The following is a 21,659-nucleotide window of genomic DNA, read 5'->3' as shown; positions in this document are numbered from 1 at the left end:
GTAGATTGCGCGGAAGAGCGCGAGCCAGGCAGACTTTGTGGCACGGGGTGAGGAGCAGGAACTCTGGAAATGTTTTTTTGTCGCTGGTGATCTGGTGTTTTGTAATGTCTTCTTTCGTACCCCCCCTCTTTTCACCACCCACATATCGCTAACCCCCCCCCACCCCTCCCCCACTGTTCCATCAACGGGCAGCAATAACGCAATGTGTTCTGAACGAGAGAGCTATCGCAGGCAAGGCAGCCGCAGTAAAACAAGATCCTTTTTTTTTACTGAACTCCGAGGCAAGACTGCACGATGTTGCCAGGAAGTGGTGTAGGCTGCTGCAAGGAGGAGGCGGAGGAGGAGGAGAGGGGGGGAGGTCCACCAATGGTGGCGGTGGAAGAAGTTGTTACTGGGTGGGGTGAGGTTGCGTGGAGCCTGAGCTCGCAACAGCACCCGTGGCCAACAAAGCCGGAGGAGTCGCAACGAATGGCATCGCCACGGGGAGGAAGAGGCGGGTGGTGGTGGTTGTGGTGGTGGTGGTTGTGGTGGGGGGGGGAGAGGCCGGCGGTTCTGAGAAAGCGGCTTGAACCAGGATGAGTGGCAATGGGACGTGGTGGTGGTGGGTGGTGGTGGGTGGTGGTGGAGGCAGCGTTGAATGCAGTCTCCGCTCCCCCAAGGTTCAACAGATTCTATCCGTGACCTCAGCAATCAAACTTCACGGAGTCCGGCGAGTCGCCGAAGACCGGCACGCACGCGACTGTTTTGGAAACAGCCGCACGCAGGCAACCTCTGGTGGTGGTGGTGGTGGTCAGCTCGTGAAGAGCCCCAAAATGTTCCCGATAGTTTTCTGCCATCGGTTGTTCCCCGTGAGTTTGCTTTGTTTGGAGATAACGTGCGTACGACAACGGCATGCTAACAATCTCCCTCCTGCTCCTCTTATATAATACGCACGGTGCACCCTTTCATTTGTCTTCGTCTCTGCTAAAAAGGGGGTTCATGTCTCTGAGAAGACCTCTGACGAGAAAAATAAAGGACCGACTTAAATAGAACGAGTTTGCCACTTATATTTGCGAGGCCGTATTTCTGGAGATGTTCACAAGTACAGACTGCTCTCCTGTAACATGATTGGGGAACGCATTTTTTTATAACGCGGTAAGACGAATTGGATACCACGCGATCGAGCCAACGGAACCACGTCGCGTCGAGTAGGAACAAGCGGTCGTACGGCTGCCTCGGCGTAGCATCGCACGAGGCGTTGGGATGCTGCTGGATGCTGCTGGATGCTACCCCACGCGCCTCAAGTCTTTGTTCGGCCTGCGCTACGCATCTCGCGTGTCATCGCGGACTCTGCTTTACCCCCTATATTATTTATTATAACTCGATGTTTTTCAGGGACGCAACTCCTACCGCCGTGTTATAGGAGAACAGTCTGTGCACACGAGGGGGTGGGGGTGAGCAGGACAACCTACAGACAAGGTTAACGTGTGAAACCCAACACTCAACGGACCCTCACCAGACACTAGTCACCCACTGGGCACAACACTCACCAACCCCGTTGTGCAAAATTCTCAATGGCTCCAAATAGATTTTGAAATATATATACCAACTATTGTCATTGTAAAATAAAATAGCTGATCGATGCAACCGTAGCCTATGACCCAAGCACTTGGTAGGCGCTCAATCCCGTCAGATCTCAGAAGCTAAGGTGGCTTGACAATTGATACTTCTTAGATAGGCAGCCGCGATGCATGACAAGGCCCCGTGGAGGGGGTGGAGCAACAGTGTAGGCAGTAGGGGGCAGTGCAGCAAAAAAAAACACTGTTCCACTGTACTTCTATGCTCCCGTGCCTATGCTGCCCTCTTACACCAACCCGCACTGACCGGCGTGGTGAAGCACGGTCAAATACCGAAAGACCCAAAGAACACGGTCAAATAACTACCAGCATGGCACGGGGAGGCATTCATCCAGCAGTGGACTGATAACGAGCGCGTAAACGTACGTGCAACTAAGGCTAGGCCGATGCCAAGCATACCGGGGCACTAATAGCATTACAACAGGAGGCTCGCGTTTTCCTTTAAACCAGGTGAGGGGTTGTTAAGAGACAATGCGTCACTTTTGCAACGTACAGCTGGCACAATAGTGAGTGATGAGTCGTGATGATGACAAAACGAAGAGGGGCTTACACAACCACGCGCGGGAATATACATCAGCATGAACAACAAAAAACACACAGATACTTAAGGAGTGGTAAACGGAACCAAGTAATGTGAAAAACACAAATATTTACAAGTGTCAAAGTAGTGATGCACGTTAGAACATTCAAAAAGCTATTCACAACAGTTAGAGGTACAACATTATTTTTGTCATCATCAGCCCTTATCAATCCACTGTTGGATGACAATCGACAAGCTGTTGCCACTTCTCATGGTCGCGCATTGAAACAATCCAACCGAGCACCTGAACGTGAGCTTAGTTTAGCGCCACATTTTCACGACGGAGGTGCGGTACCGTTATTGAGCCAGTAACGTGAAAAATTGAATTACGGTCGATGAAATATGGCATTTCCATAACCCGAGCGGATATGAAGCCCACCGATAACTTTTTACATTCACCGTTGTCTGTATCATTAGACCTCCATTGCCAGTACCAAAATGCAATAATAGGGTTTTTCCCCTTTTTTTGGCAACAAAACTGAAACCTTTTTACAAGGATTCATGTCTGCATTAACCACAATACCTGCAATCAAAATGCAAAAAAAACATACTATGATAATATATGCATTGTCCGATTATTACATTTTGGTACTGGCAAAGGAGGTCTAATGATGTAGATGCTCACCCCGAGCCCTCATTACTTTGATAGTGCAGTCTTTGAGCTGTGTGACGCCTTTTGGCGTCATCTGGTCGAGCACCAATTGGGTCGAGGCTCAAAAGAAAGCCTTCCCTTGGTGTGGACCAATCAGTTTCAAGGACAATGCATATATTATCATAGTATGTTTTGTTTTCATTTTGACTGCAGGTATTGTGGTTAATGCAGACATGAATCCTTGTAAAAAGGTTTCAGTTTTGTTGCCAGAAAAAAGGGGAAAAACCCTATTATTACGTTGTCTGTATGTTCTTTTGCACCGTACGTAGCCAACCGTGTGAATCGGAGGAGCGGGATAAACAATCGAAATTCTGCTCAAAGTATATTGTGATTATCAAACGAATGATATAAAATAACAATAATTTAGGAAATGACTAAACAAGCAAAAGCAGAAGCCTCAACCAAACGTGTAAAAGACCCACTTCGTACGTATGTACGTACGTACAACTTCTTTCGCACCGTACGTAGCCAACCGTTGCAAATCGGAGGTGCGGCAATACTCGTAATTTCGCACGCACGGCGTGGCAATGTTCAAGAGCCGTACATCCGTACAGTGCCTTCCAGCAGATGCTCAAGCTGCGCAGCGGCAGCGCTGGATACACACGTGTCAATCGACTTCACAAAGGATGCTCGAACATTCCTCAACGCGTCCACATTGGTCGCAGCGTGCACTCCGCTTGTATTCTCAACAACAACAACAATGAAGACGTATAATGGCGCCCGTCTTGAAATCACTCTGGTCCCCGATTTTCGCCACACGCCGTTATGTACATGCGTATGTTGAAGTTCTTTTGCACCGTACGTCGCCAAGGGCCCTCATCGGAGGTGCGGAAGACCAACGTTAAAATTAGAGCAAGAGGATTCGTGTTTATGATTGTGCGACACGGCAATGTGGGTCTGACGGAGCCAGGGGGAAGTGTGGCTCCGGTAACACATAGCTGCACGAGTGCCCTTGTTTTGTTTGTTGTGTTCCTGCTGTTTGCATCACGGAGAACAGACTCAAAATTGAGAAAGGGCCAAGCGAAATATCGACACAAGGGAGGCGGCGGGGGGGAGCGTGTGTTCATGGCACATCTACGGCACGTTGCCGTGTGTGCGACACGCACACACGGTGTACTAGCCGCACACGCGCGCAGTCCATCGCCGGGGTCATATTTAAAACGCAGTACCTGGAAACGTTCACGACTTCCAAGAAAACGGCCTCGCGGGACTTAGAAAATTACGCAACTAAGGTTTAATTTAGGGGTGGTTCGAGCTTGGGTGAAACAAGTGCTGGAGCCATATGTGGCTTTCAACTATAAACAACAATTGCCGAGGGTTACATTCTGACCGGCTGATAAGACACCCCTTGTCAGCTGGGCAAAAAAATAAACAGACAGGCTCGAACTAAATATTACCTCCATACACAAACACGCGCACACTGCCACACGTGAAGATTAAATATATATAATCGGCACCAAACCATAAAGTACCTGTGGCGTCATGTGACAGCAGGATGCTATATGCGTCATTAGCCCGATCTCGTGAACAGTCGACTTAAAATATACATATCATAAAGCAATACACAGGGGGTGGAGCGGTGGCACAGATGTTTGTGCGTAGCGCTGCGAATGCGGCGACCCGAGTTTGATGCCCAGCCACGGATGACATCCGTGGCACGTGGAATCTGAACTGTCCCCTAGTCCCCGTCACCGTGCTATCCAGCTCGGCAAAGTACGGTCAAACAACCTCTGTGTGTGACACGGGGTGTGAAGACCTTCATCCAACAATCGACTGACAACAGCCTATAAATAAGCACTGTTATATTATTAAAGGATCACACTTTTTTTCTGCCACCACGAATTTTGTTTGTTACATCTGGCAGAGCTATAAGTTAAGTCGGGCGGTGCTGTAGTTAGATAACAAAAATGTACCGTCATAATGTTGAATAACTACTTCACAGACAGTGATTGTCCCGTGATAACAATGACCCAGACATAGAGAGGTAGAATCTTCACCGCTGGCTCACGCCCACCAATGTAGATGAGAGCGTCGCTTTTCATGCACAGGCGAAAGGTGTTCACCGTTTGTGGGGATCGTCAGTGGCCTTCTGCCCTGCTGACAGCAACAGCAGCAGCGTGCATCTTTCGCACGCAATCTTCTTGTTGTCGTACAGCTGGTGTCGACGCAGAGCAACAACTTACAATTTCACATTTTGGTGGGCAAGCCCAATTATTAAAAAAACGCGTCCGGAGCAGCGGCGCGTACATCGCCGCGACGTCTCCTTGGTGTTTGGGGATCGCGCGTTGAGTCGTGACAGGCTCGGACGTCGTCTACTTCCGGTTGGCACGGGACGACGATGGGGCCCCGCCACAGATCCCTCGCTCAACGCACGAACGTGGGGAGGCAGCAGTGCGAGATGAACCCAGAGGACCGCGGCCCCTGACTACGGAGTGCTTCTCAAGTCAATTTGAGCCAGGATAACAAAAAGGCTGAGGGGCGCTGGGGGGGGGGCGGAGCAAGGGGGTAGTTTTAATCAAAACGCTTCCAAGTTTCCACTGTGCGAATCGCACGCACCTGCGCACAGACGGACGACCAAATTATACCACGTCCTTAGGCGAGATTGTATTCAACAACAGAAGGTAATTGCACAATCATATCAATGGCTGCGCTTCGACTGGAATGAGTAAACCGCTGCCATTTATAGCGACTCAAACTGTATTTATAAAGCCCGATTATTAATAGACGCCGGGCGAAAACAAGCCCAGCAGTCGTCCGAGTTACTTTTATAGTCATGTGTTTTGTCAGGAGCTAAACATTTTTGGCAGCGAAATATCGGATGAGAAGGATAAGTGGCTTATTTTTTTTTTCTTGTGCGTTTAACCTCTGCATCTACAACCGCAAGCCATCAGCCGTCCTCCCCACCAGCCAAACGGTCCATGTGAACATCTACGAGTGGCCGGGGTTGCTACTTAAAGAGAGGGGGCAGCGGGCTCGGGACGAAAAGGGGATCACCGAAGGCGGCCAACGCAGTTTGTTTTGGTACAGAACGACCTGGCCGTGCGCTAGTTTAGTCGAGCTCGATTACAGAGATCCGGTGGATGGGGCCAAATTTACCGAGTGTCACGGAGACACCGGCGATCCTGGCGGCGCTCTGACAGAGCGGCAACAACGCCGGGAGCCGCCCCGCCCGTGCCACGGGCATCGAGCCGAGGGCCACAACGCGGGCCGAGGGGCTCGGCGAGGCGGAGAGCTCCCCCCGGGGTGGGTGGGTGGGGGGGCCAGCGAGGAGGTCGGGTCGGTCGGGCACCCGCGGGCACGCGGACGCACGCGCGGCGGTAATCCGACACACGGCCGCGTGCTCGGTTTCAGCGCGTCGCCGCTCGAGTCAGCGGCACGAGTGACGCTCGCGATGCTCTCGCCGGCATGATCTTGGCCGCCCTGCTGGATGCAGTTGTTTTGACTTAGGAATAGCATCGATTGTAAAGTTACACTGCCCCCCAAGGCAATCGCGAAAGTACACTGGGGGGGGTGTGTGGCGATGCATTGGTTTGCACGCAACGCTGTGAAGGCGGCGTCCCGAGTTCGACTGCTGGCGATGGCGAACATCAGGACCAAGTCATGTCTGAACGGGTGCTGGGATTCCACTTCAGCAAACTAACTGGCATGAATAGTATTACATGAAATTATGAAAAAAAAGACACTAAAAAGTGTATCAATAACCATGACATTTCAGGAGTCTTTAGGAGAAATAACGGCTCCCAATGATCCATACCTCCGATTTCCACACCTTTAATTAGCACGGTTGGCTACATACGGTGCGGAAGTGCAACATGCATACATACATTCATATATGAGCGCAATGCCAATGATGGTGAATGATATTTCATCTCGTTAGCGAAAAGGGTATTAATTTCAACAACCGTAATGGCAATTCTACATTCCTATGGCGAGGACTTCATAAAGGCAACATTATATAATCTGTAGACACCACATTATGACGATGTATCTGCTCGAATTTTCGCTGTATCCCAGCAACGGCCGTCATATGGAAACCTTCCAAACTTGCCACAGCGTGGCCTGCCATATACAGCAAATGTCCACACGCACGTAAATAATATAATTATATAACACGATTGTGACAACACTTTCAAATAGCAACGGGGTTTATAAATAGCCTTTCTTGATCTGCAGGGACATCAGACACTCCTTTTTAAAAATAAGCCTCCTCTGTAGAGGGCTACCTGCCTTGTATGGACGCGTTTCCTCTCCCGGGCTGCACGTGAGACCAGCGGCACGGCGGCTTTGTCTCCTTGTGTCACACACACACGGCAGCCTTGTTTTGCCCGATTTTTATTTAAATTGGAATTCAAGCCGCCGACAACGCAGCGGACATTTGTGCATTTCTATTTCTTGCCATTCTGTGTTTTTTTTCTCATGAAAGCAATTTTCTCAAGGTGGTGCCTTACAAAACACGCCCGACCCAAATCCCAGCTGGGGGAACAACTCGGCCCACTGTCCGACTCTGAGTCAATAAAATTGGTACAACTTTGTGGAATGTGTGGGTAGACGGGTGGCGGCACACTGCGCGATAAACTCAGAGCTACTTCGAGCACGTCTATCATCAGAGATCAGTGAAATCTGAACCTGCCCTGGCCCAAGCCTTCACCAACCTGCACCGACTGGTACGGTCGAACCTACCTCGACGGTAGACAGGATGCGGGGAGGCCTTCATCCAGCTGTGTAAGAATTTGTGGGATGTTAACATTGGTCATTTTATGGGGAGGACTGGCCCCTGCCATGAGTTGGCATGAGATAATCACAGCTCCCCATTGCCCAGAGAGAAACAAATTTGTTTTCGTACTGCAAAGCCTGAAGCATATTCTAGTCTGCATCCTCTTTGTTATAGATTTCTCCACCATGAATCAACCTGCATGTGACAACACAGCCCCTTCTCTCTCTCTCTCTCGTGCCTAAAATGTGGCCGTGCTCTCTTCGGCTGTGCAAATGAGCAGGCAGGTGGCTCATTCGTTACACTTGGGATTGATTGCAGCAAAAAAAATGAAAGTTTTTTTCCTGTGCAGTCATTGGCGATTGGTGTGAGACTGCCAATTCAGAAACATCGATGGTGCTGTCTTTGTCACACACAAGGTCTCTAAGCCCTCCGAGCCTTCAGGCCATCAGGTGAGAATCCGGTGGGATGATCAGTTTGACACGTAGACTTTCGTGACCAATATTATTTCGTAATAAAATGCACAATTCTGTCAAAAATCGCCCGACGATGCTGGATGTAATTACCAGCGAAACGTCGCACTCAAATTGTAAATGTTGTGGATTTACTCTCCAACACACTGGTGGGCTGAAGTAGAAACTAATTGGTACGTTTTGTTTACATGACAAACCTTACTGGTTGACTGTCTAAAGGGGTGGTGGCGGGTTAATGACACATTTATACTTAGACAATCTTACACAAAAATCCTTTATTACGATGGGATGGTGGTCATCCAAATCACAGGGTGGCTCCCTCTGCAACACTTTAGAATTCCCATCACTGCCTCTTGGCTGATTTGAACACAGAAGAGGCACTATGTTTGAAGCAAGACAGCAGCTGTCGCTGATGTGCTCAAAACATAACCAAGCCTGCACATTGAATGGAGCAATTTACAGAGCCGCCCAGTGATTTCTATACGCAATCACCATGTCCCGTCTCCACGGGACATCGCTAACGACAGCAGATCACAGTGTACCAATGTCAGTGACGCGATCCTAAATTCAAACGTAACTCACATCTCCAAACTCTACACAAATAACAGAAATTGTCCTTACATGACCACTGCATCGCTGGACTTCTTCACAAAGAGATAATAAATCTCAAAGGGCTTTCACCTGGCTCGAATAAAGGAGGCCGATTTATTCATGAGCTGGGTACGATGGGAGGCGAGCGGCGGTGCTGTGCTGAGTAAGCATTGTACTTTGCGTAGATAAAACGAGCGGGACCTCGTTTTTGGGGTCACGATCGCCGGACCGAGGAGCGATGGGCGGCTGTGGTGTGAAATGGTGCGTGGGTCAGGGGAGTGGCGATTGTACGTGGCAATCCCACGAGCGCCGGCCGATGGACTGCCCCCCCCGCCCCCGAGCCGGTGGCTCTAACGCAGCGGCCGTCGCACGGCATGCAGCGGCGGATGCGGGCACGCGAGAAGTCTTCCCGTCGCTCGCTCGCCCGCTCTCTCTCAGGCTTAACGGGAGAGCCGGTGAAACGTTGTTGTTCAACAGGACGAGTAGTCGAGTTGTTTTAGGTTTTCACGGATTCTTTGTTATTGATTTGTGCCAGCTGTTGTTTACCTACAAAAGTCTCAGTCCATGGGGCCAGATCAAATAGTCAACTTGTTAGTACCACCTCAGATGGCTACAAAACGTCTTAACATTGACAAATGAATGTAAAATGTCCGTTCCATATTGTGTACCCTGTCCTCCTGGAAGAGACCGGTCTCATCAGAGCCCAGAAACGAAGAGGATTGAGTCTGGAGTCTGGATAGCGGATTGAGTCTGGAGTCTGGATAGAGGATTGAGTCTGGATAGCGGATTGAGTCTGGAGTCTGGATAGAGGATTGAGTCTGGAGTCTGGATAGAGCATTGAGTCTGGAGTCTGGATAGAGGATTGAGTCTGGAGTCTGGATAGAGGATTGAGTCTGGAGTCTGGATAGAGGATTGAGTCTGGAGTCTGGATAGAGGATTGAGTCTGGAGTCTGGATAGAGGATTGAGTCTGGAGTCTGGATAGAGGATTAAGTCTGGAGTCTGGATAGAGGATTGAGTCTGGAGTCTGGATAGAGGATTGAGTCTGGAGTCTGGATAGAGGATTGAGTCTGGAGTCTGGATAGAGGATTGAGTCTGGAGTCTGGATAGAGGATTGAGTCTGGAGTCTGGGATAGAGGATTGAGTCTGGAGTCTGGATAGAGGATTGAGTCTGGCTAGTGCTTGGATGGGTGAGTACTGCGCATAAAACAGGTGTTATAGGCTGCTGCGGGATGTTGTTGGGCAGCATAAGACAGTGAAGGTGAAAATACAACATTGTTGTACTTCACTTCTATGATTCAACATATCTCTACGCTCCCCGCCTTCACCAACCCACAATGACCAGTGTGGCGAATTATAGAAATAACCCCGACGACCCACACGGTGCGGAGAGGCCCTCATCCAGCAGGGGAGTGACGGAACAATTGTAATTATTCATAGCCTGTTTATACATGCCATTCCAATATCTAGCATGACTGGTACACTAGAGGTCAGTATCAGAGGTCTTTTTCCAGCCGATTAGCCTGAAATGCGAGTGTGCGAGTGTACAAAATGAATTGCTACGTCAGGAGTTGCGGTGGTTCGTGCGAAGCCAGCACCGCTGAGATTTTGGGTAAGAATTCGGGGCTCAAGGTAGAGACGGCAGATGTTCACGTTCGTAGCAAGTACATTAGCAAAGGGATTTTGTTTTTGCAACAAAGACAGGATAAACCAATCTCTCATCTGCGCAGCAGAAGACAGCACAGTCTTAGAGAATGTGTAACAGATTATTAAGAGATTAAGTCAACAAAGAAATAAGTCATCAGCTCTTTATTCACCATAATAAACTAACATTTAAATCCATCACCCACTGAGCCTTCCGATACATTCACCAGCATCATCTGTTTAGAGAAGGAAAATGTTTAACCAGTGTAGACTTCCCTGATCACCGAGGTGGCGTCGATTAACAAACGCAACTGGATTTTGCCGACTTGGTTGTGGGGAAGGGAAGAGCCGTTCATGCACCCAGCGGGCAACATAGTGGGCCACACGGTGGGCCACACAGTGGGCCACACGGTGGGCCACACACGGTGGGCGACACGGTGGGCCACACACGGTGGGCGACACGGTAGGCCACACACGGTGGGCCACACAGGGAGCCACACGGTGGGCCACACACGGTGGGCCACACGGTGGGCCACACATGGAGGCCACACGGTGGGCCACACAGGGAGCCACACGGTGGGCCACACGGTGGGCCACACGGTGGGCCACACGGTGGGCCACACACGGTGGGCGACACATGGTAGGCCACACACGGTGGGCCACACAGGGAGCCACACGGTGGGCCACACGGTGGGCCAAACGGTGGGCCACACGGTGGGCCACACATGGAGGCCACACGGTGGGCCACACAGGGAGCCACACAGGGAGCCACACGGCTGGCCACACGGTGGGCCACAGGGTCACATTCAGCAGAACCAAGAAAATCCGCACAACGGCACACTGTGCTCTCTCGGTGCAAGGCAAAGGTGCAGCCCCAGAATTTCTCACTCAAGCCACCGCTGGCGAAAGGGCCTCCACTCGAGGGTCCGTTAGAGGGTTATTTGATTTATTTTACGTTGGGGTCATTTCATTTATTTTAACAAATGTTCAAACTGACTTCCATTGACGTGAATGCATGCATGGATTATCTTTTGATATTAATATACGATCTTTTTTTAAGATTACAGGTGTAATCTTTGAACATTTATCAAATTATGTTTTGTCTCAATTAATTCATTCAGGGTTCTCGGTCGAGTGACCCCGCGTATGAACATGTAAAATGTAATACTAATAATGTTAAAAGATAACATTAACTTAAAGAATAAACAATTTAAATGTTTTAATGCCAGCATTAAAATAAAATAAATAACCATATATGTCCTGACTTTTGGGCCACCTTGTATATACTTTAATTATATAATGTATGGTTAGGATTAGGTAACATCACAAGGAACATTCAGTTCAGTCACACGTACAATTGAGCATTACAATGAACCCATCTGGATGCAGCAAAGTTACATAACTCGGCTGGCCAACATAGTCGGAGTGTGGCTCACTCCGTCATTGTGCAGAGGTCGATACAAATGAGTATCGCTTAGTGGGGAAACTAACCGTGGTCGTCTGCTGGACAGATTGCTACCACTGGCTTAGGGTCACCAACAAAGATCACAGGCTCATATATTTGAGAAGATAAATACTTCACGGTAAGGATTATAACAACTGGCTCCCTGTTGTGACACGCACACGTACAACCCATTTGTCTGCCCATTGCTGGATGAGGGCTTCCCGCTGTGCCGTACATAACACGGATGGACATTATTTGGCCATACTTCACCACGCGGGTCAGCGCGGGTTGGCGAAGGGGAATGCGCAGGCATCAGCCGTGTCCGGGATTCGAGCGCAGGTCCACCAATTAACAGTGCAGCAGTGGCACACCGGCTCCAGCCCAGCGTTCGGACTACAACTACCCAAAAAAGGTTAACAACAACAAAAACGGTCCAGCAATTAAACGTCGCCCCCTTCCACAACGGTACAGTTACCCCCTTGGCTCTGGTGCCTCCCAACAATGAGCTCATGTCATCGAAAGCGTCGCCCAGCTGGACGTTTCACAAGAGCGCACGTCACACGCTCCCACATCGACCGATACGCGACGCGGTTCAAATACGCGCACGCGGCACTTGTCACCGAAGGAAATCGCGCAACAGCTAAACCCCGCCCTCGGCCCCTCGTGTGGCAATCTGCGTCAGCTGTTGCGGCCCTCTCTGTGGCCGGGTGCCCTTTGGAAAGGGGAACGCAGCAGCGTGGGATTGTGGCGCGAGCAGTTAATCCCGAGTTGACGGCGGCACAACGGGACAAGCGCGGCATTAACAGCATGGGGAACACTCGTGGACTCGTGATGGGAAAAATGGGCGAGATGTTAACTACCTCGCCTGGGGTACAGGAGATCGTGGGTTCGATCCCGACCCCGACGCCTGCTGTAAATTTGGAGTTTGCGTGTCTCTCCCCGTGGTCGGTGGATTTTTCTCCGGATTCTCCGGCTTTTCCCCTCCACATTTAAATGCAGACATTTACAGTATTTGACTGCTATAAATTTCCACGTGATAAGCCACTTCGTTGAGCTATCATGTAGCCAGGCCGCTTTGAAAAAGAGCTATATAGCTCAGTGGACCTTACTTGGTAAAATAAAAAGTTTTTTTTATAGTTTATAGAAACCGATTTCCACATCACAGCTCTCGTCATACTAAACATGAAGACACGGCCTGCAAATGCTTTCCTATCAACTGTGGCAAAAAAGAGAGAGCCGGTGAAAATACGATCACAAAAAAAGATATAGTAATAGGTTTTTACCCTTTTATCTGGTACAAAAACTGACACCTTTATACAAGGGATCATGTTTGCAATAACCACAACACAAGCAGTCAAAAATGCAAACAAAAAAGATAACTCTGATAATATGCACTGTCAATGAATCTGATTGGTCCACACCCGAGACGGCTTTTCTTAGAGCCCAGTCTCCACTGGTGTTGGAACAGAAGACGCCAAAAGGCGTACAATTCAAAAACAGCGCACCATCAGAGTATTGACAGCTCGGGGTGAGCACTTACATTATGATAAATAAAACCAAAAAAGATGTGAGCAAATATGGAAGCGTGCGCATTCCTTGAAGTGTCACTCGTTTGAATACCCAATCCGTGTGTGCCGTGTATCACAAAACGTCCCGATTAATATAGCTGAGAGTCCACTGAGAATCATTCCCGATTATACAAGTTATACCCTGTGCTATCCTCCGATTAGCACGGTTGGCAACTTGTTGAACGGGAATAGTTTTGAGTCAAGCTTTGCAGCATTCTCTGTGCGGTTTTTCAACGAACACCTGCCAACTAATTTTCATTTTAATCGTCTAGAGCAAAACTGGGACGGGTTAATATTTCCCGTGCCCTTTTTTCTTCACCGATTCCTCGTGTTGCTGTAAATAACCTCGGTGGCAGCGTATCTCTGCATAAGACTCCTCTCCGATTTAAATGTCGTTCGTTTTTGGAAACAGAATAATTTATACGCAGTTTGGTGCTTTGTAATCTCTAAATATCAGTCGCAATTCCAAAGAAATTCCACGTGGTTGGCTGACTTTCCATGCAAATTCAATCGGTGGGAGAAAACGCGGTGCGCGCTGGAATCGTGGCTCACCTGCGCATTGCGCGATCACTTCGCACGCTCGCACGCGCGCTTCAAAAGGTGCCACGGTGGCTCTCGTGTGTGTTTTAGTTTGGTGTGGGAATGTGCAAAGCGAAACATCGTCGCTCTGCTCATGTTCACGATATCGTGCGATAGTAACATCGATCGCGACATCAATTCGCGCCACATTACCACAAATTGATATTGCGATCGTTTATATTTAAACAATACGCACTGGTTAGATGGTTCGCCCATTCATTTGAAAATATGGAGAGAAATACAAGTGATACAGCGATGAAGCTGAGAGGCGTCATGGAGAGGGCCTGAGCTCTTAAATTGTCCTCGACGGTGATCCTACAAACGTTGCATCATTAGGACAGCTTGCAGGCAACAGCGGTGCATTTGTAGGCGATTCCACAGCATTGCAGCAGCGGCAGGAGCGGGAGTGCTGCTCCTCCATGCCCTCCAGTCAAATGTTTATTACTCTCACAGATTATAATTTTGCTGCGGCAAAAACTGACAAATGTACACCCCGAGACAATGGCAAGCCGCCCGCGCGGTAACGTAACGCAGATGGACGGCGGGCCCGCACGCGGCTGAAACAATAACCCATTTCCCTTTCAAGAAAAACAGAGAATCAATCTGTTCGTGGGAACACATTACCAAATTGTTATGCGTGCGTGCATGTGCACGTGTGTGTAAATGTAATCTGCATGTGGGGGGGGGGGCGAAGGCAGTATCGTAGCGGTTAAGTCACCACGTCGCATGCAAGCCTGGCGTCATGGGTTGATTTGCCAGTAGTGAACAACACCACCAGCGGATAAGAAGATTTTCACTATGTCTGGGCATTATCAACGAGGTGGATTTAGGATCAACCGAGTGTCGTGTGCTGCGCTGCGTTAACACGGACAGATAGGAAATAATAGAAACGAATTGTGGTCAGGGCACCGAGTTCGCCACACTCTGTGTGATGTGCCTGCCGTTCTTAATTGGTGCTCGCGAACAGCTCCTTGTGTAATAGTCTACTGAGGTCAATAAATTTTATCTTCATTATTATGGCTACGGGTGTTTTTGTATTACAATGTACTGTTCGGCAATCTACGCTCCGGGCAGACACAGAGCGCGCCTGTGGATTTACACCGCTATAATGTACACATGTTATACGTTAGTGCAGTTATATTTCACGTGCGTGCTGTTCTTAGATTGAAAACTCATTTATTTTAGAACTGCTTTTTTTGTGTTTAGTTTGTTGTCATTCACCCCCCACCCCGCACCTCCGATTAGCACGGTCGGCTACGTACGGTGCGAAAGAAATTTAACATACACACGTACGTACGTGTTCGAATGGAAGGAAAGTGTTTACGTTGCGTGCGATCTGGCGAGCCACAGGGCTGGCTTCCGTTGAGAATCGCAGCGAGAGCGTCGGTGACGTTGTGAGGAGCGGCGCTCGCTAAGAATCATCAGAATGTTTATTTATACCGAAGAAATCCGATGAGCTATAAAGCTCTATAAAGCTCTTTTTTTCACAACTATAAATGGCTGTAGTTGTGGTGCTGCATTTGTGTACTTTGCCAAAATGCAGGGCCAAACTTGTTGTGGCTGTGCGTAATAAAAGTCGACTATTTCCTTACAAACCGGGACACCGCGTGCTGGATGCAAGGTCTGTGCGGGACGCTGCCGATGGGATATCGGGTGAAAATGAAAAGGCTCAATGAGTTATTTTTAACTTGGCTGGCCTATAAACGTAGCGTCCTTTGTTTTCACGTTTAAGAATTTGACATATGCACAGGCCATATATGAACTCTATTTATAACCGGGGGAGAGTCCATTGCAGCAAAAAAAATCCTCATGCCGCAGAAAACTTGGGAGGTAAAAAAATATATAACTACCTTGGCGCACGACGACCAGCATACAATACTTCCGTGCAAGTCAAAGATTGGACGAAACATATTGTCAACAAAAACAAAAAACGCGCCGTAATATTCGCGAGAACAAATTCGCCGCACGTGTCAGGCACGCAGTGGACACTGCGCCAATACGACACTAGCCCCTCTGAGCCATCCTGGCCACCTTCAGCAAAGTGTCCTGGCCACCTTCAACAAAGTGTACTCGGCCCCCCTTGGTCAATCCGCTGCTGGATGAGGGACTTCCAACGCCGTGGGGGTCATGCTTCACCAGGCTGGTCAGCGCGCGTTGGTGACGCCTCAAAGAATAAGCCAGCGATGATTATATTTTGAGACTGTTTTTTGTAATTACATAGGTGACAGTGTTGGATATATATTTTTGTTGTTGTCACGTTTTTTTTTCTGTTCTATTCCTTATGCCCATGAAATATCGTCATGTTCAATCGTGCTTTTTTACTTTCTCACTCGCAACAATTTGTTGAACATATCTAACTTCGCAATATTTTCTGGGAACAAATTGACAACGTTTTTGAAATGACAGTTTCATATGCATGTTACATTAAAAAAAAGATGGGTGTTCTAAAATGCCCATTTTGTTGATAAGAAAACCGTGAGAATCCCTTCAGTGGCAGCGGAGCTCATTCTTACACCGGCGGGCGAACGACATGAGAAGACGACGCCAGCATCGGGAGCCGCCGCGGCCGCCCACAAACGGCCAGGACCATCTGACTGGCCGCAACGTGAGGACCCCGATGATTGACTGGAGTATCCGAGCGGCGCTGGCTTAGTGCTCGTGTGTGGGCATCGGCCCACCCTGCCCCGCTTCTGAAAGCTCAGCGAGCGGGGATGCGCACCCAGCTAGCGTCGTGGCAGGCCGGTAACGCTGCGGCGGGAACCAGGGGGCTTGTGCCACTTTTCCCGGTTGACCCACTGGGAAGGCACGCTTCATCAAAGTCGCCGTACGAACGTGGCGGCGATAAATGATGATCTTGAAAAATAAACTAAACTATTTTTTTATTTTAGCAGGTAAGGCCCACCGAGCTATACAGCTCTTTTTTCAGAAGTGACCTGGCCACAAACGATAGCTCAACGAACTGGCTTATAATCTAAACACACGTCGATTCTAAATGTGGAGGGAAAAACCGGAGGACCCGGAGAAAAAAATCAACGCGACCACGGGGAGAACACGCAAACTCCAAATATACAGCAGGCGTCAGGGTTGGGATCGAACACACGACCTCTTGTACACCTGGTGAGGTAGTTAACATCTCGCCACCGTGGCATCTTCGGCAACATCATAAACAAAATTGGTACAGCCCCTTCCACGGGGTTACGCACAGCAGCACTGTCTCATCCGGTGAAGTGTTAGGTCGAGTTGTGGGCAAACGAGCGGTGCGCCGTAGCCAGCACGCCTTCCTCCCCCTGCTTTTCACCAGTCCTCGCGAAAATGCACCCCCCGTGAGGTCTTGGAATACTCGTCGAGCGAGGAGTCTCTTCGCTCTCTATCAATTCCACACCGGCCGCGCAATATGCTGCGCCAAATCTCTTCCACTCCGCAAATATCATAATGAGCCGGCGGTACGGGGAGGTTTATAGTCTTCATGGCTAAGCAGCAAGGGACCCTGGCTGTGTGTGCCTGTGCATTGGGAACAAGCTTTAGAGTGCTTTATTGCCTCCGCGTTGCACACACACGGCACCTGCTATCGCCACGCAAACACAATCCCAGCCCAGCTCGACGTAGCACGGACACACACCACGCGTGTAAACGCCAACACCGATACCCTGCCTGTGTGCCATTTCACGCTTCTTTCTCCTCAACCGGCTTCGCTTTGGTTGACCATCGTGTGTCCTCTTGACAAAATTTCTAAACAACAAAATGTAAAATTTGCCCGTGAATAAATTAAACAAGGGCGAGCTGCACAGGGCGGTTACGGGGGATCTTTCTTGCGGTGCTTGTAGAATTCTCGATCGGAATCAGAATTTTTATTTATCCTGGAGAAATCCCATAAGCTATGAAGCTCTTTTTCAAAGAAAGTTACATAGACAAAACAATGCACAAAAAAATTACAGGAGTGCAAAGTATAGGATAGTTAAGCAAATAAATACAGATAAAAACACTACACCTAAGATATTGTTTTAATTTACCAAGCCCACCGAGCTATCACTTATTTTTCAGAAGCGACCTGGCCACAAATGATAGCTCAACAAAGTGGCTTATTGTGTGGAAATCGATAACAGCCAAACAATGATCAGTCATCATCGCCCATGATCAAGCCACGACTGAATGAAGGATTCCCAAAGCCGTCGCCATCTCCCAGGCCTGTGATGTGACAACCCACGAAGCACCTGCTATGGTGGGTGTTGTCTTGGTCATGTTCCCTACTTTTACTGCTACTCCACCATAAGTCTCAACCACTGCCCTACCTCCTATTTGAGAAGTGTTCTGCCAAATTCAGGCTTCGTACTGGGGCAGAATCCTGGATAGGTTACCTTAATTTCATTCATTGAGATACGGACATTTCACGTGAATCTAAAGAACGCTAAATGCACCACGATTTGGCAAGGTGTGTCTGCTTCCGGCGTGCAGAGCACGCAACGTTTGGTTGTGCACAAAACGTGACGTGGCATTCTTAACCTCGAGATTCTTGTTCCTTTTTTTGTAAATTGCGGTATATAGAGAGTTTTTAAAGGTTATTTCACAACAATAAATTGGTGAAGTGGTGATGCCACGAACCCAGCAACCCAAGTTCAATTCCCCGCAAAGACTAAGATCGGTGGTGAGTGGTATATAAACTGGATGCTGGGCCCACTTTGACCAGCATGGTGAAGTATGGTCAAACAACCCCCACAAATGACAAGGCGTGGGGAGGGCGTCACACACAAAAGGCTGATACGGATTTCAAAAAATCGTAAATTAATTTTCTAAGAAGCACATCTGGATGTTATGAGCTGTGTCGTATTCATAGTGGTAGGTCGGCCTTGTAGCTTAGCAGCCGATGATGGTACAGACGCAGGTGTGGCTGATGGAATCAGCATCTCATTCCTAGAGAACTACAAAACACAAATCGTCCTACAAAAACTACATCCCTCTGGATCCGTCTGCAAAACAAATAACGGATCTCAATGGGCTCACTTGTTGAAAAAAGGCAGCGAATTACATTTAAATGTATTATAATGTATCGTGACCTCAGTCAAATGGGGGGGAGGGAAGGGGTGTGGTGATGAAGATGAACAGCTTTTTCAGTTACGATCTGATTTGCATGCTAATTCAACGAGGAATAAAAGCAACGTCGTAATAACAGGCATGACGGAGTTTTAAGTCCTGAATAATAGCCGTTGATGATGCCGCACTAACAACAACCACAAACAGATTAATGGCATATCGACACAAGATAACCAAACAGGAAGTATTTGTCATATCTTGGTAAACCCTGCAACCACGTTGGACACAGCACAATCAGAGAACCAACATCTTGTGCATGGTGTCTCCGGGTCTCCACATTCTCTCTCTCAAACATCTCTCTGCTATCACCACTCTCCACTCATTATCAGCATCTTCGTCAGCCATGATCTATATCCACTGCAAGATGAAGGCCTCCACCCCACCCCCCCCCCCCCCACCAAGTCGCCACCTCTTATGGCTTCACAATGCAAAAATCCTAGCTCCCTACACAAATGCATATTTCGCCGCTCCATCTCCACCGTGGGTGTTTTTCGGGCCGTGTGAAAATATTTTTCCCTCTGGCTGCCGTTCCATCGTTCATCTCGATCACCAGCAGTGACCCTATCCAGTGGAGTTTCCTGCCCAAGCCCCCACTAAATTCTATTAACAGATAGAATGATGCCTTGAACCCTGGGTATGTCCCATATGCTCCTCTTTTAGATTATCAGTGTCATTCTAGGCACAAACCTCCCCAGTCTCCTGTGGGCACTCTTTCGTCTCGTTTCCTTTTCCTGTTCAAAAAGTTGCTGTTGTTTTAACCACGTGTCATAGACAGAGAGAGGAACAAAAACTCAAAGACGCTCCGTCAATAACCCTGCGGCTTTTTAAGAAGGGAAAAATGTATGAGAGGTGATGACGTTCCTCGCAATGGGCCTTCTTCACAGCAGATGAATAGAATCAGCATATTTATTTATACTGGGAAAATAATCCGATGACCTATAAAGCTCTTTGTCACAGATGTCCAGTAGGGGCACGGGGTCAGAACGTTACGACAACAAACAATACAAAAATACGAGTACAAAATATGGGAAAGGTAAACAAATCGGTTTAACACGTAGGCTTTCGCGACCAATATTATTCATAATAAAGGTTTTTGGGTTAGACCGCGTTATTTCTAAATGTGTCGTAACCCTCCACCACTCGACACGGCCAATCAGCAAAAAAGTGTCACGTTGACAAAAGAAAAATAGTTCACTACTTTAGCCCACCGGTGTGTTGAAGAGTAAATCTACAACATTTACAGTTTGAGTACGACGTTTCGCTGGTAATTACATCCAGCATCATCGGGCAATTCGCCAGAATGGTAAAGCCCTCACTTGCTCCCGTGAGGGCATGATAAGGCAGAGATGTCTAGACACGAGGTTGCCAAAATAATTGAGAAAGTTCCAAAAGTAAATATTAGCTCTAACGAAGCAAAAGCCTTAAGAGAGCTCCGTGTAAATAAAGATATCCAAATCCTGGCAGCTGATAAAGGCCGCACTACTGTAGTGATGTCACGAGCTGATTATGATAATAAAATTAGAAATTTACTAGAGGAAAGTACCTACATTAAAATTAAACGAGATCTAACTAATACTTTAGAACGTAAGACTACTGCAATAATTGCAAATGCATTCATCCCTAAGAATGAGCAATACCAAATTAAGCCAAGGGCCTTAAAACCACCGAGACTGTATGGGCTACCAAAGGTTCATAAAATTGGCATCCCATTACGACCCATAGTCAGTACAATTGGCTCTGCCACATATAAATTAGCAAAATATATAACTAAACAATTACAGCCCTACATCGGTAGGACATCTTCATTCATAAGAAATTCAGAACATCTTGTGAATGTGATTAAAGATATTAAACTTAATTCTAATGATATTCTGGTAAGTTTGATGTGATTTCTCTATTCACTAAGGTTCCAGTGAACGAATCGCTTAAATTATTTGATACACTAGTAAAGAACACAGGTTTACCAAAAGATATTCCGAAACTTGCTGACCATTGTTTAAATAACACTTACTTCTTATGGAGAGGGGATTTCTTTAAACAAAAGGAAGGAGAAGCAATGGGCTCTCCTTTATCTCCTGCTATAGCAAATCTGTACATGGAAAACTTTGAAATAAGAGTACTTGCCTCGAGCACATTAAAACCATATTTTTAGTTTAGATATGTGGATGACACTTTGGTTGTCTGGCCACATGGTAAAGATACACTTCATGATTTTCTAAATCATCTCAATGCACAAAACCCGGCCATCCAGTTCACCATGGAAATGGAGGTGAATAACACACTCCCGTTCCTAGATATTTTGCTTGGACATGGCGTTTACAGAAAGCAAACGCACACTGATGCCTATCTGAATGCAGATTCGCATCATCATCCAGCTCAGAAATCCTCTCTTATCAAGACACTCATACATCGGGCTAAAACAGTGTCAGATGGTGAAAGTCTAGTGAGAGAGCTCAAACACGTTAAAGAAGCACTACGACAGAATGGCTACAATAATGCTCAAGTTAACAGAGCGCTGAATGCCAAATCACGATCGAAAAGCAACACTGCTGAAAGCGATCAGATTGTTAAAACAATTAAAATTCCATATATCTCAGGAGTAACTGACAAATTAGCCCGTGTTTTGCAAAAGCAAAACATTACAGTAAGATTTGGTACAGCACACAAAACTCACTAAATACGAATTACCTAAATTATCAACAGAAGGTGTATATC

At 47.8% G+C, this 21,659-nt stretch overlaps 1 protein-coding gene across 1 annotated transcript in view; it reads right to left on the bottom strand.

Moving 5' to 3' along the window:
- The window catches only part of ATOSA (atos homolog A), an 85,174-nt gene that overhangs the window by 46,561 nt on the left and 16,954 nt on the right, over positions 1-21,659 (bottom strand). The gene's annotated exons all lie outside the window — the stretch shown is intronic.

The sequence above is a fragment of the Petromyzon marinus genome, chromosome 13 (genome assembly GCF_048934315.1).
Source record: "Petromyzon marinus isolate PM22_M1 ecotype Great Lakes invasive population chromosome 13, UKy_Petmar_22M1.pri1.0, whole genome shotgun sequence".
Classification (NCBI taxonomy): domain Eukaryota; kingdom Metazoa; phylum Chordata; class Hyperoartia; order Petromyzontiformes; family Petromyzontidae; genus Petromyzon; species Petromyzon marinus.
This window is presented reverse-complemented; position numbering and strand designations above follow the sequence as displayed.